The sequence below is a fragment of the Bos taurus genome, chromosome 1 (genome assembly GCF_002263795.3).
Source record: "Bos taurus isolate L1 Dominette 01449 registration number 42190680 breed Hereford chromosome 1, ARS-UCD2.0, whole genome shotgun sequence".
Classification (NCBI taxonomy): Eukaryota; Metazoa; Chordata; class Mammalia; order Artiodactyla; family Bovidae; genus Bos; species Bos taurus.
In genome coordinates, this window is record NC_037328.1 from 86,122,087 (window position 1) to 86,134,912 (window position 12,826).

General features: G+C 41.7%; 1 non-coding gene across 1 annotated transcript; it reads right to left on the minus strand.

Moving 5' to 3' along the window:
- Positions 1 to 12,471: 12,471 nt before the first annotated feature.
- TRNAC-ACA (transfer RNA cysteine (anticodon ACA)) lies at positions 12,472 to 12,543 on the minus strand. The gene has a single exon. It is a non-coding gene; the product is annotated as a tRNA-Cys (tRNA).
- Positions 12,544 to 12,826: the final 283 nt, after the last annotated feature.

Consider the following 12,826-nt stretch of genomic DNA (forward strand, 5'->3'; position numbering starts at 1 on the left):
GTATTCTTTTCTGTGTGTTGTATTACCGTTTTGACAGGAAAACCCTAGAAAAGGATGCTTTGCTGGCACACTACCCTCTTAAGGAAAAGCCCACGGGCCTAGCCCTGGCCTTTGTGAGCAAGGGAGTCCTTTAAAATGCACATAAAATTCCAAATTTATGGACATTTCTAAGTGCTCCATATTGCTATGGATGGAATGTTCTTTTTAAAATGTTCATCATTGTGAGGAAAACACAAGCACACTAATACATCAATGAGTAACAGCCACCATTTATTAAGGGCTTCATGTGTGTATGACACTTTTTATAATCATTTTGCTATGATCCTTCAGAATTAAAATATCCTAGTTTCCTTCCCCCCCACAGCTTTATTGAAGTATAAATCACATACCATAAAATTCATCCATTTAAGGTGTACAATTAAATGTACAATTCAGTTTTTAGTACATTTACATAATTGTGTAATCATCAACCACAATCAATTTTAGAACATTTTCACCATCCCCCCCCAAAACCCTCGTATCTGTTGACATTCCCCATTGCACCCTGTTGTAGCCACGTGTTCGGATAAACAAACTCACTTGGACAATGCAGATAGTGGAGTGCGGTTTATTACACCTGCAGGCCCAAGCCAGAGTCTCCTCTAAGCCAAGGACCCCGACCAGTCTTTGTGAAAGCCTTATATACCCTAAATGTATGAGGTTCCCTGAAACTAGTCTGAACAAAGGAAAAAGAAAGATACAATCAAAGTTAACCCATGATTCATATGCCTTAAGCCTAGGTAGTTAGTTAAGAGTGGACAATTATCAGTAGGCTTGTGGTCATACCCCAGTGAGCATAATAGAATGTATGATTCTATTTGGTTACACATATAATTAGGGTATTCTTTTAGGCATGGAGAGCCCTGGGGCTCTTCCCTGTGGGGGCCTGGTTTTCCAGTTGGTATGTCATTTCCATAGGTACTGGACATATAGCTCAAAGTCCACAGTCTGGCCCAAGATGGAGTCCTGCTTTCAGACAGAGCCTGTTCTGTTTCTTCCTTCAACCCCAATCCCCAAAACCCTAAGCAACCACTAATCTACTTTCTTCCTTTTTTCTTCCTTCTTCTTTCCTTGGCCTTCACATTTGTTCCTGAATGTCAGTCACTTTGGGTAGGGCTATAAAAGTTCCATCTGGACTAAAGTCAAGTTATTTTAATTTTGAAGAATAAAGATTGTTCCTCTTCAGGCCTTGGATGCTAAAAACATTTTGAGTTTGGACACCCCCAACCCATCTCCACTAACTCCTGCTATTAATAGATAGAACTATGACTTTCATTAAACAACAGAGATTTATAGCAACCAGTCATATATCTAAGATCACATAAGATCTGAATTAGCAGAACTGGAATTTAAGTCACACCTCTTTCCATTTCCAAAACTCATATCATAACTCTTGTTTGTTGTCGGCATGTTATGTTCATAGTGGAATAGTACACAAGCTTTAAAATTTTGATATAGATCTATATTCATCATTTTGAAAAGACAATCATTATTAAAAGGAAAAGAATTACATCTAAATAAAACCGGGAAATAAGTAAAATTTTTAAAAATTTTTTACAAAGGAAAAGTCATAAAACAGCAAGCATGCTGCTGCTGCTGAGTCACATCAGTCGTGTCCGACTCTGTGTGACCCCATAGATGGCAGCCCACCAGGGTCCACCGCCCCTGGGATTCTCCAGGCAAGAACACCGGAGTAGGTTGCCATTTCCCTCTCCAATGCATGAAAGTGAAAAGTGAAAGTGAAGTCACTCAGTCATGCCCAACTCAGCGACCCCATGGACTGAAGCCCACCGGGCTCCTCCATCAACGGGACTTTCCAGGCAAGAGTACTGGAGTGGGTTGCCATTGCGTTCTCTGAAAACAGCAAGCATGCTGCTGCTGCTAAGTCGATTCAGTCATGTCTGACTCTGTATGACCCCATAGAGGGCAGCCCACCAAGCTCCCCCGTCCCTGGGATTCTCCAGGCAAGAACACTGGAGTGGGTTGCCATTTCCTTCTCCAATGCATGAAAGTGAAAAGTGAAAGTGAAGTCACTCAGTCGTGTCTGACTCCTAGCAACCCCATGGACTACAGCCTACCGGGCTCCTCTGTCCATGGGACTTCCCAGGCAAGAGTACTGGAGTGGGGTGCCATTGCCTTCTCCTAATGAATGTGCTCATGTGTGTATGTGTATATATATGGTGATGGTGCTGGAGAAGACCCTTGAAAATCCCTTGGACTGCAAGGAGATCAAACCAGGCAATCCTAAAGGAAATCAACTCTTAATATTCTTTGGAAGGACTGAAGGTGAAGTTCCACTATATGGCCACCTGATGCAAAGAGCTAACTCATTGGGAAAGGACCCCAATGCTGGAAAAGATTGAGGGCAGGAGGAAAAGGGAGAGATACAGGATGATATAGTTGGATGGCATCATTGGCTCAATAGACGTGAATTTGAGCAAACTCCAAGAGCTAGTGCAGGACAGGGAAGCCTGGCGTGCTGCAGTCCATGAGGTTGCAAAAAGTCAGACACAACTTAGCGACTGAACAACAACAAATGCACTGTTGTGTTGTTTAGTCCATAGTGAAGTGAAGTCGCTCAGTCGTGTCCGACTCTTCGCGATCCCCTGGACTGCAGCCTACCAGGCTCCTCCGTCCATGGGATTTTCAAGGCAAGAGTACTGGAGTGGGGTGCCATTGCCTTCTCTGTCATTACTCCCAGACATAACCAATTAGATCATATCTTCTTCTTTTCAATAAGCAGTCAGCACTCCTCAAATAAGGCAGAACATTGATTTCCAGGTACTTATCTCTGTATGCTATTTATCCAAATAGATTTACATTGGAACTGAGCACTTTAGAAATGTATTAATAGCAAAAATATATTAAACACTCATAATTGGACCATGTATGCCTTTCCTTGTCTTCCATATAGATATACTTACTCATTCATTAATTCACTTATAGTAATACCATCCAGACATATGAATATTAATAGCCTGAGAACAAAATCCTGAGCATTAACTTCTGTTGTATAGGCATTAACTAGGTCTCTGACCTCAGAGGTACAGGATTTAACCAAATCATTTATTCACACACATCTCAGATATGCATTGGTTCAAACTTTGCATCTTTCCATTCATGCGTACCTTTGTTTACTGATCCCCTAATTAAGTCACTAATAATAATAAAGTCAATGTGTAAAATTTAAAAAAACCCTGAAAACAATATCCTAGAATATTACTAAGGTCTATCTATAGGCTTATTTTTCATAAAACTAAGATGTTACGTCTTTTTTGCAGCAGATCACAACATTATACACAAAGATTATCAGCTTACTTGCTTCATGTCAATCCCATATTTATACTTTATCTACTATGCCTGTCCTTCCTTCACTTAATTTTTCCATGTTTTAAAGATGGTACATATGGTAGCCAGCCTCCAAGATGGCACCCAAGGATTCCTGGTTCCTAGTACTTGTAGCCTTGCAGTCTCCTCCCATATTAAGTCACGCCTGGCCTCTGTACCCAATAAAATAGTTGACAGGCTGACAGTGTATGACCTCTGACTCTTAATTATACGTACATTGAGCTTTCTGCCTCCCTTTCTCTTGTATTGATTGCTCTTGGGGAACTCAGCTGTCATGCTGTAAGGACACTCACAGCATGACAGTAGGGACTCACAGTCCTGAGGAGAGGTCCATGTATAAAGAAACCGTGGTCTCCCTGCCAACGACCAGCATGAACTTTCTAGTCCTCTGAGTAACTCATGGAGGCAGATTCTCTAGCCCAAGCGTTCACATATCTGCAATCCTACCTGACATCTTGACTGCAACCTCACAAAAGACCCTAAACCAAAACTGCCCATTAATTCTCTCTAGATTCCTGCCCCATAGAAAATGTGATGCATAACAAACATTTACTGCTGTTTTCAGTTGCTCAGTTGTAGGGTAATTTGTTACACAATAAAAAAACTGATACAATACAATGATCAACCACCAAGTGTCATATCTCACAATGAGGACATTGATACTATATTCTCTCATCCTATTTACTCCCCTTTCAAGGAGTTATGACCTAGCTCTTTATCACTAATGAAAGGTTTAAATTAACCATGGTAAAAATAAAATATAATGTTAAAAACACTGAAGATGAATAAAAGTTCTCCATCATTTTTAATGGACCTCAGGTTACTCATAAAACTTGGTTAATTACCACTTTTGGCCCTGCATGGCATCCTTTGGTCTTCCCCAGTGGCTCTGTTTAGTCCATAAGTCGTGTTCAACTCTTTTGCAACCCCATGTACTGTACCCCAGGAGGCTCCTCTGTCCAAAATCATGTCTCCTGCATTGGCAGATGGGTTCTTTACCACTATATATATATATATATATATATATATGTATATATATGTATATATATGTGTGTATATTTATATAGGAGACTTGGGTTCGATCCCTGGGTTGGAAAGATCCCCTGGAGGAGAACATGGCAACCCACTCCAGTATTCTTGCCTGGAGACTCCCCATGGACAGAGGAGCCTGGCAGGCTCAGGTCCATGGTGTTACAGAGTCAGACACAACTGAGTGGCAAAGCATAGCACAGAACATATACAAACATGTATCAGTTCAGTTCAGTCGCTCAGTTGTGTCCAACTTTTTGCAACCCCATCAATCACAGCACACCAGGCCTCCCTGCCCATCACCAACTACTGGAGTCCACCCAAACCCATGTCCATTGAGCCCGTGATGCCATCCAACCATCTCACGCTCTGTCATCCCCTTCTCCTCCTGCCCTCATTCTGTCCCAGGATCAGGGTCTTTTCAAATGAGTCAGCTCTTCACATCAGGTGGCCAAAGGATTGGAGTTTCAGCTTCAGCATCAGTCCTTCCAATGAATATTCAGGACTGATTTACTTTAGGATGGACTGGTTGGATCTCCTTGCAGTCCAAGGGACTCTCAAGAGTCTTCTCCAACACCACAGTTCAAAAGCATCAATTCTTGGGCGCTCAGCTTTCTTTATAGTCCAACTCTCTCATCCATACACGACCACAGGAAAAACCATAGCCTTGACTAGATGGACCTTTGTTGACAAAGTAATGTCTCTGCTTTTCAATATGCTGTCTAGGTTGGTCATAACTTTCCTTCCAAGGAGTAAGCGTCTTTTAATTTCATGGCTTCAGTCACCATCTACAGTGATTTTGGAGCCCAGAAAAATAAAGTCTGACACTGTTTCCACTGTTTCCCCATCTATTTGCCATGAAGTGATGGGACCAGATGCCATGATCTAAGTTTTCTGAATGTTGAGCTTTAAGCCAACTTTGTCACTCTCCACTTTCACTTTCATCAAGAGGCTTTTTAGTTCCCCTTCACTTTCTGCCATAAGGGTGGTGTCATCTGCATATCTGAGGTTATTGATATTTCTCCTGGCAATCTTGATTCCAGCTTGTGCTTCATCCAGCCCAGTGTTTCTCATGATGTACTCTGCATATAAGTTAAATAAGCAGGGTGACAATATACAGGCTTGACGTACTCCTTTTCCTATTTGGAACCAGTCTGTTGTTCCATGTCCAGTTCTAACTGTTGCTTCCTGACCTGCATATAGGTTTCTCAAGAGGCACGTCAGGTGGTCTGGAATTCCTCTCTCTTTCAGAATTTTCCACAGTTTATTGTGATCCACACAGTCAAAGGCTTTGGCATAGTCAATAAAGCAGAAATAGATGTTTTTCTGGAACTCTCTTGCTTTTTCCATGATCCAGTGGATGTTGGCAATCTGATCTCTGGTTCCTCTGCCTTTTCTAAAACCAGCTTGAACATCAGGAAGTTCACGATTCATGTATTGCTGAAGCCTGGCTTGTAGAATTTTGAGCATTACTTTACTAGCCTCTGAGATGAGTGCAATTGTGGGGTAGTTTGAGCATTCTTTGGCATTGCCTTTCTTTGGAATTAAAGAGTAGTAATTAAAACAACTTTATCCATAAAATTGATTAATATGTGCCCGTTAAAAGGAATGGGATAGAGTTACAGTTCCCAAATTGTGCCAACAACAGACACCAGGACATGACAGTGAATTCACAGAAGTGCCTGAATATACGTTACATTTTTGGATAAGCATAGTAATGTTTAACACCTGTTGGACTTTGTGCACACTGCTATCCCAAGGTAGTTTAATTTCAATATTAAGTTATGCTACATTCCATTTGGTGATTCTATATCTTTCAAACATGAGTTTTTAGCAATTCCTGTAACAATAAAGCAAAAATAAATATAGAACAGGAAATGAGGGTGGTGATGTCCACTGTGATTCCAGGAGAGGTGTGTAGTGACCACTGTGGATGCATATCCCATTAGCAAGAAATTGGATTATTCAAGAGTGAGGTTAAAGTATTTTTTCTATTAGTTTACACTTTATTTTCCACCTATGTATTGAATTGTTATGACGTAAATGCTTCCTAAGTTTTGACATCTTACTACTTAATAACAGAATCATTAGGTATTTATTTAGGCAGTGTAGTGAGCACTGAGTTACTGAGAATGCTATGAACCAAGAATGCTTGGAAAGTTTTGAGGAAAAGAGTACGTCTATATTTGCAAAGATGAAAAGCTCTTTTACATATATTGTTAAGAGAAATAAGCTGCAGAATAGTGTGTTTGTGGGAGAGGGGAGAATTGGTTTCTTATGTTTTACTTTTATGTGCATATACTACCTTTTGTAATTTTTTTAAATTGTTATTTTTAAAATAAAGTAACATCCTCCCCCACAAAAAAATGATCAAAATATCAATCACCAAGATCCTTACTTGGGTATGGTAAGGTATTTCAAATTTGTATTATTTTTCTCTTGCTTCATAAAAAACAAATTACCACAGATTTAGAGTTTTAAAGCAGCATTTTTTCTCCCGTCAGATTATGTATTCTACCACACCTTCCCTCCTGTGCGTAGATCTTCTCCATCACTGAAGCCTTAAAAGACTGAGGGTTCCCCAAAAGGAAGGAATTTGTATCCAGACTGCCCTCTGACTCAAGACTACCACATCAACTACTGTCAAGACTTCCAGCTTGAGGGGTGGGAAAATGTCTTTGGTTATTCAAAAGAAGACTTAACACCAGAGTATATGCTAATGAATTTGGCAATAAGGACCTCATTATCTGAACCACAGTCAGCTCCTGGTCTTGTTTTTGCTGACTGTATAGAGCTTCTCCATCTTTGGCTGCAAAGAATATAATCAGTCTGGTTTCGGTGTTGACCATCTGGTGATGTCCATGTGCAGAGTCTTCTCTTGTGTTGTTGGAAGAGGGTGTTTGCTATGACCACTGTGTTCTCTTGGCAAAACCCTATTAGCCTTTGCCCTGCTTCATTCCATATTCCAAGGCCAAATTTGCCTGTTACTCCAGGTGTTTCTTGATTTCCTACTTTTGCATTCCAGTCCCCTATAATGAAAAGGACATCTTTTTTGGGTGTTAGTTCTAAAAGGTCTTGTAGGTCTTTATAGAACCGTTCAACTTCAGTTTCTTCAGCGTTACGGGTTGGGGCATAGACTTGGATTACCGTGATATTGAATGGTTTGCCTTGGAAACGAACAGAGATCATTCTGTCCTTTTTGAGATTGCATCCAAGTACTGCATTTTGGACTCTTTTGTTGACCATGATGGCTACCTCATTTCTTCTAAGGGATTCCTGCCCGCAGTAGTAGATATAATGGTCATCGGAGTTAAATTCACCCATTCCAGTCCATTTAGTTCGCTGATTCCTAGAATGTCGACGTTCACTCTTGCCATCTCCTGTTTGACCACTTCCAATTTGCCCTAATTCATGGACCTGACTTTCCAGGTTCCTATGCAATATTGCTTCTTACAGCATCGGATCTTGCTTCTGTCTCCAGTCACATCCACAACTGGGTATTGTTTTTGCTTTGGCTCCATCCCTTCATTCTTTCTGGAGTTATTTCTCCACTGATCTCCAGTAGCATATTGGGCACCTACTGACCTGGGGAGTTCCTCTTTCAGTATCCTATCATTTTGCCTTTTCATACTGTTCATGGGGTTCTCAAGGCAAGAATACTTAAGTGGTTTGCCATTCCCTTCTCCAGTGGACCACATTCTGTCAGATTCTCCACCATGACCCGCCCGTCTTGGGTGGCCCCCGGGCATGGCTTAGTTTCATTGAGTTAGACGAGGCTGTGGTCCTAGTGTGGTTAGATTGACTAGTTTTCTGTGATTATGGTTTCAGTGTGTCTGCCCTCTGATGCCCTCTTGCAACACCTACTGTCTTACTTGGGTTTCTCTTAACTTGGACGTGGGGTATCTCTTCACGGCTGCTCCAGCAAAGTGCAGCCACTGCTCACCTTGGATGAGGGGTATCTCCTCACTGCTGCCCCTCCTGACCTTGAACGTGGAATTCAAGGTCAGGAGAGGCGGTGGTGAGATTTAGTTCAGGGGGGCGGTGATGAGGAGACTTAATTTCAATTTAATTCAGACTTAAATTTGAAAAAAAGTAGGGAAAACCACTAGACCTTTCAAGTATGACCTAAATTAAATCCCTTATGATTATACAGTGGAAGTGAGAAATAGATTGAAGGGACTAGATCTGATAGAGTGCCTGATGAACTATGGAATGAGGTTCGTGACATTGTACAGGAGACAGGGGTAAAGACCATCCCCATGGAAAAAAAATTCAAAAAAGCAAAATGGCTGTCTGGGGAGGCCTTACAAATGAAAAGAAGAGAAGTGAAAAGCAAAGGAGAAAAGGAAAGATATAAGCATCTGAATGCAGAGTTCCAAAGAATAGCAAGAAGAGATAAGAAAGCCTTCCTCAGCGATCAATGCAAAGAAATAGAGGAAAACAACAGAATGGGAAAACTAGAGATCTCTTCAAGAAAATTAGAGATACCAAGGGAACATTTCATGCAAAGATGGGCTCAAAAAAGGGCAGAAATGGTGTGGACCTAACAGAAGCAGAAGATATTAAGAAGAAGTGGCAAGAATACACAGAAGAACTGTCCAAAAAAGATCTTCATGACAAAGATAGTCACAATGGTGTGATCTCTCACCTAGAGCCAGACATCCTGGAATGTGAAGTCAAGTGGGCCTTAGAAAGCATCACTACAAACAAAGCTAGTGGATGATGGAATTCCAGGTGAGCTATTTCAAATCCTGAAAGATGATGCTGTGAAAGGGCTGCATTCAATATGCCAGCAAATTTGGAAAACACAGCAGTGGCCACAGGACTGTGGTCAGTTTTCATTTAAATCCCAAAGAAAAACAATGGCAAAGAATGCTCAAACTACCCCACAATTGCACTCATCTCACATGCTAGTAAATAAATGCTCAAAATTCTCCAAGCCAGGCTTCAGCAATATGTGAACTGTGAACTTCCAGATGGTCAAGCTGGTTTTAGAAAAGGCAGAGGAACCAGAGATCAAATTGCCAACATCCACTGGATCATGGAAAAAGCAAGAGAGTTCCAGAAAAACATCTACTTCTGCTTTATTGACTATGCCAAAGCCTTTGACTGTGTGGATCACAATAAACTGTGGAAAATTCTGAAAGAGATGGAAATACCAGACCACCTGACGTGCCTCTTGAGAAACCTATATGCAGGTCAGGAAGCAACAGTTAGAACTGGACATGGAACAACAGACTGGTTCCAAATAGGAAAAGGAGTACGTCAAGCCTGTATATTGTCACCCTGCTTATTTAACTTCTATGCAGAGTACATCATGAGAAACACTGGGCTGGATGAAGCACAAGCTGGAATCAAGATTGCCAGGAGAAATATCAATAACCTCAGATATGCAGATGACACCACCCTTATGGCAGAAAGTGAAGGGGAACTAAAAAGCCTCTTGATGAAAGTGAAAGAGGAGAGTGACAAAGTTGGCTTAAAGCTCAACATTCAGAAAACTTAGATCATGGCATCTGGTCCCATCACTTCATGGCAAATAGATGGGGAAACAGTGGAAACAGTGTCAGGCTTTATTTTTCCGGGCTCCAAAATCACTGCAGATGGTGACTGAAGCCATGAAATTAAAAGACGCTTACTCCTCGCAAGGAAAGTTATGACCAATATCAGTTCAGTTCAGTTGCTCAGTTGTGTCTGACTCCTGCGACCCCATGAATCGCAGCACGCCATGCCTCTCTGTCCATCACCAACACCAACCTAGATAGCATATTGAAAAGCAGAGACATTACTTTGCCAACAAAGGTCCGTCTAGTCAAGGCTATGGTTTTTCCAGTGGTCGTGTATGGATGTGAGAGTTGGACTGTGAAGAAAGCTGAGCGCTGAAGAATTGATGCTTTTGAACTGTGGTGTTGGAGAAGACTCTTGAGAGTCCCTTGGACTGCAAGGAGATCCAACCAGTCCATTCTGAAGGAGATCAGCCCTGGGATTTCTTTGGAAGAAATGATGCTAAAGCTGAAACTCCAGTACTTTGGCCACCTCATGCGATGAGTTGACTCATTGGAAAAGATTTTGATACTGGGAGGGATTGGGGGCAGGAGGAAGAGGGGACGACAGAGGATGAGATGGCTGGATGGCATCACCGACTCAATGGATGTGAGTTTGAGTGAACTCCAGGAGTTGGTGATGGACAGGGAGGCCTGGCGTGCTGCGATTCTTGGGGTCGAAAAGAGTCCGACGGGACTGAGGGACTGAAGTGAACTGAACTAATATGCTAATGAGGTGATTTTTACCTGGTGCTCCTAGATAGCCTCAGGATAGGGCTGGTTTCCAGAAAGACCAAGGAACAATAACAGAAGGTTAGGGTTTTCAGCCCCAGCTCAAACTCTGGGAAGGAGAAAGGACAGAGAGGGAGGCTGGAAATTAAAGCTGTTTAAAAACTCTTGAACAAGGGCATTTGATGATTATCCTGGTTGGTGAACACATCCCACCTGCTGGAAGAGTGGAGCATCTTAGTTCCCTAAGAACTTTTTACCTCTTCATGTGGCTATTCATCTGTAATATACTTCATAAGAAACTGGTTGTAGTTCAGTCACTCAGTCATGTCTGACTCTTTGTAACATCATGGAATGCAGCACGCCAGGCTTCCCTCCCTGTCCTTCACCATCTCCCGGTGAGTTTGTGATGCCATCCAACCATCTCGTCCTTTGTCATCCCCTTTTCCTCCTGCCTTCAGTCTTACCCAGAATCGGGGTCTTTTCTGATGAGTCAGCTTTTTGCATCAGGTGGCCAAAGTATCGGGGCTTTGGCTTTAGCATCAGTCCTTCCAATGAATATTAAGGATTGAGTTCCTTTAGGATTGACTGGTTTGATCTCCTTGCAGTCCAAGGGACTCTCAAGAGTCTTCTCCAACACCACAGTTCAAAAGCATCCATTCTTCAGTGCTCAGCCTTCTTTATGGTCCAACTCTCACATCCATACATGACCACTGGAAAAACCATAGCCTTGACTAGACGGACCTTTGTTGACAAAGTAATGTCTCTGCTTTCTAATATACTGTCTAGATTGGTCATAGCTTTTCTTCCAAGGAGCAAGTGTCTTTTAATTTCATGGCTGCAGTCACCATCTGCAGTGATTTTGGAACCCAAGAAAATAAAGTCTCTCACTGTTTCCATTGTTTCCCCAGCTATTTGCCATGAAGTGATGGGACCAGATGCCATGATCTTTGTTTTTGAAGGTTGAGTTTTAAGCCAGCCTTTTCACTCTTTTCTTTGACCTTCATCAAGAGACTCTTTAGTTCCTCTTCACTTTCTGCCATTAGGGTGGTGTCATCTGCATATCTGAGGTTATTAATATTTCTCCAGACAATCTTGATTTCAGTTTGTGCTTCATACAGTCTGGCATCTCACATGATTTACTCTGCACATAAGTTAAATAAGCAGGGTGACAATATACAGCCTTGATGTACACCTTTCCCAATTTTGAACCAGTTCATTGTTCCATGTCTGGTTCTAACTGTTGCTTCTTGACCTGAATACAGGTTTCGCAAATTGGTAAACATAAGTAAATGTTTCTGTGAGCTGCTCTAGTGAATTAATAAAACTTGAGGAAGAGGCTGTTGGAATCTCCAATTTACAGGCTGATCTGAAGCACAGCTGACAACCTAGACTTGGAGACTGGCATCTGAAGTGAGGGCAGACTTGTGGAACTGAGTCTTTAACCTATGGGATCTGATGCTATCTCCAGGTAGTGTCAGAATTGAGTTAAATTTGCAGGACATGCAGTCTCTACTCACTTAGAATTGGAGAATTGTTGGTGTTGGAAAAAACATCTGAGAGAGTAACCTGTTTTACTAAAAAAATCTATCAGCATTTAAATGTCAATCATACTTTAAATGAATAAATCAGGTCCATTGGGTTGCAAAAGTGAAAGTGAAGTTGCTCACTCATGTCCAGCTCTTTTCTACCCCATGGACTATAGCCTACCAGGCTCCTCCATCCTTGGGACTTTCCAGGCAGGAATACTGGAGTGGGTTGCCGTTTCCTTCTCCAGGAGATATTCCCAACCCAGGGATTGAACCTGGGTCTCCTGCATTGTAGGCAGACGCTTTACCATCTGAGCCACCAGGGAAGTCCCTGGGGTTGCAAAGACTTGGACAAAATTTAGAGACTGAACAATAGCAATGCATCTTTAAAATACTTTCATAGTCACATCTATACTTGTGTTTGATTAAACAACTGGGCACAATAGCTTAGCCAACTTGACAGATAAAATTAACCATTATAGTCTCTGACCTTTAGACTCCCTTTTAAAGGGCTCACCTGATTAGGTTAGGCCCACCCAGGATAATCTTTTTTTTATTAATTTTGACGTCAATTTCTTCAAAACCTTAACTGCATCTTCAAAACTTTAC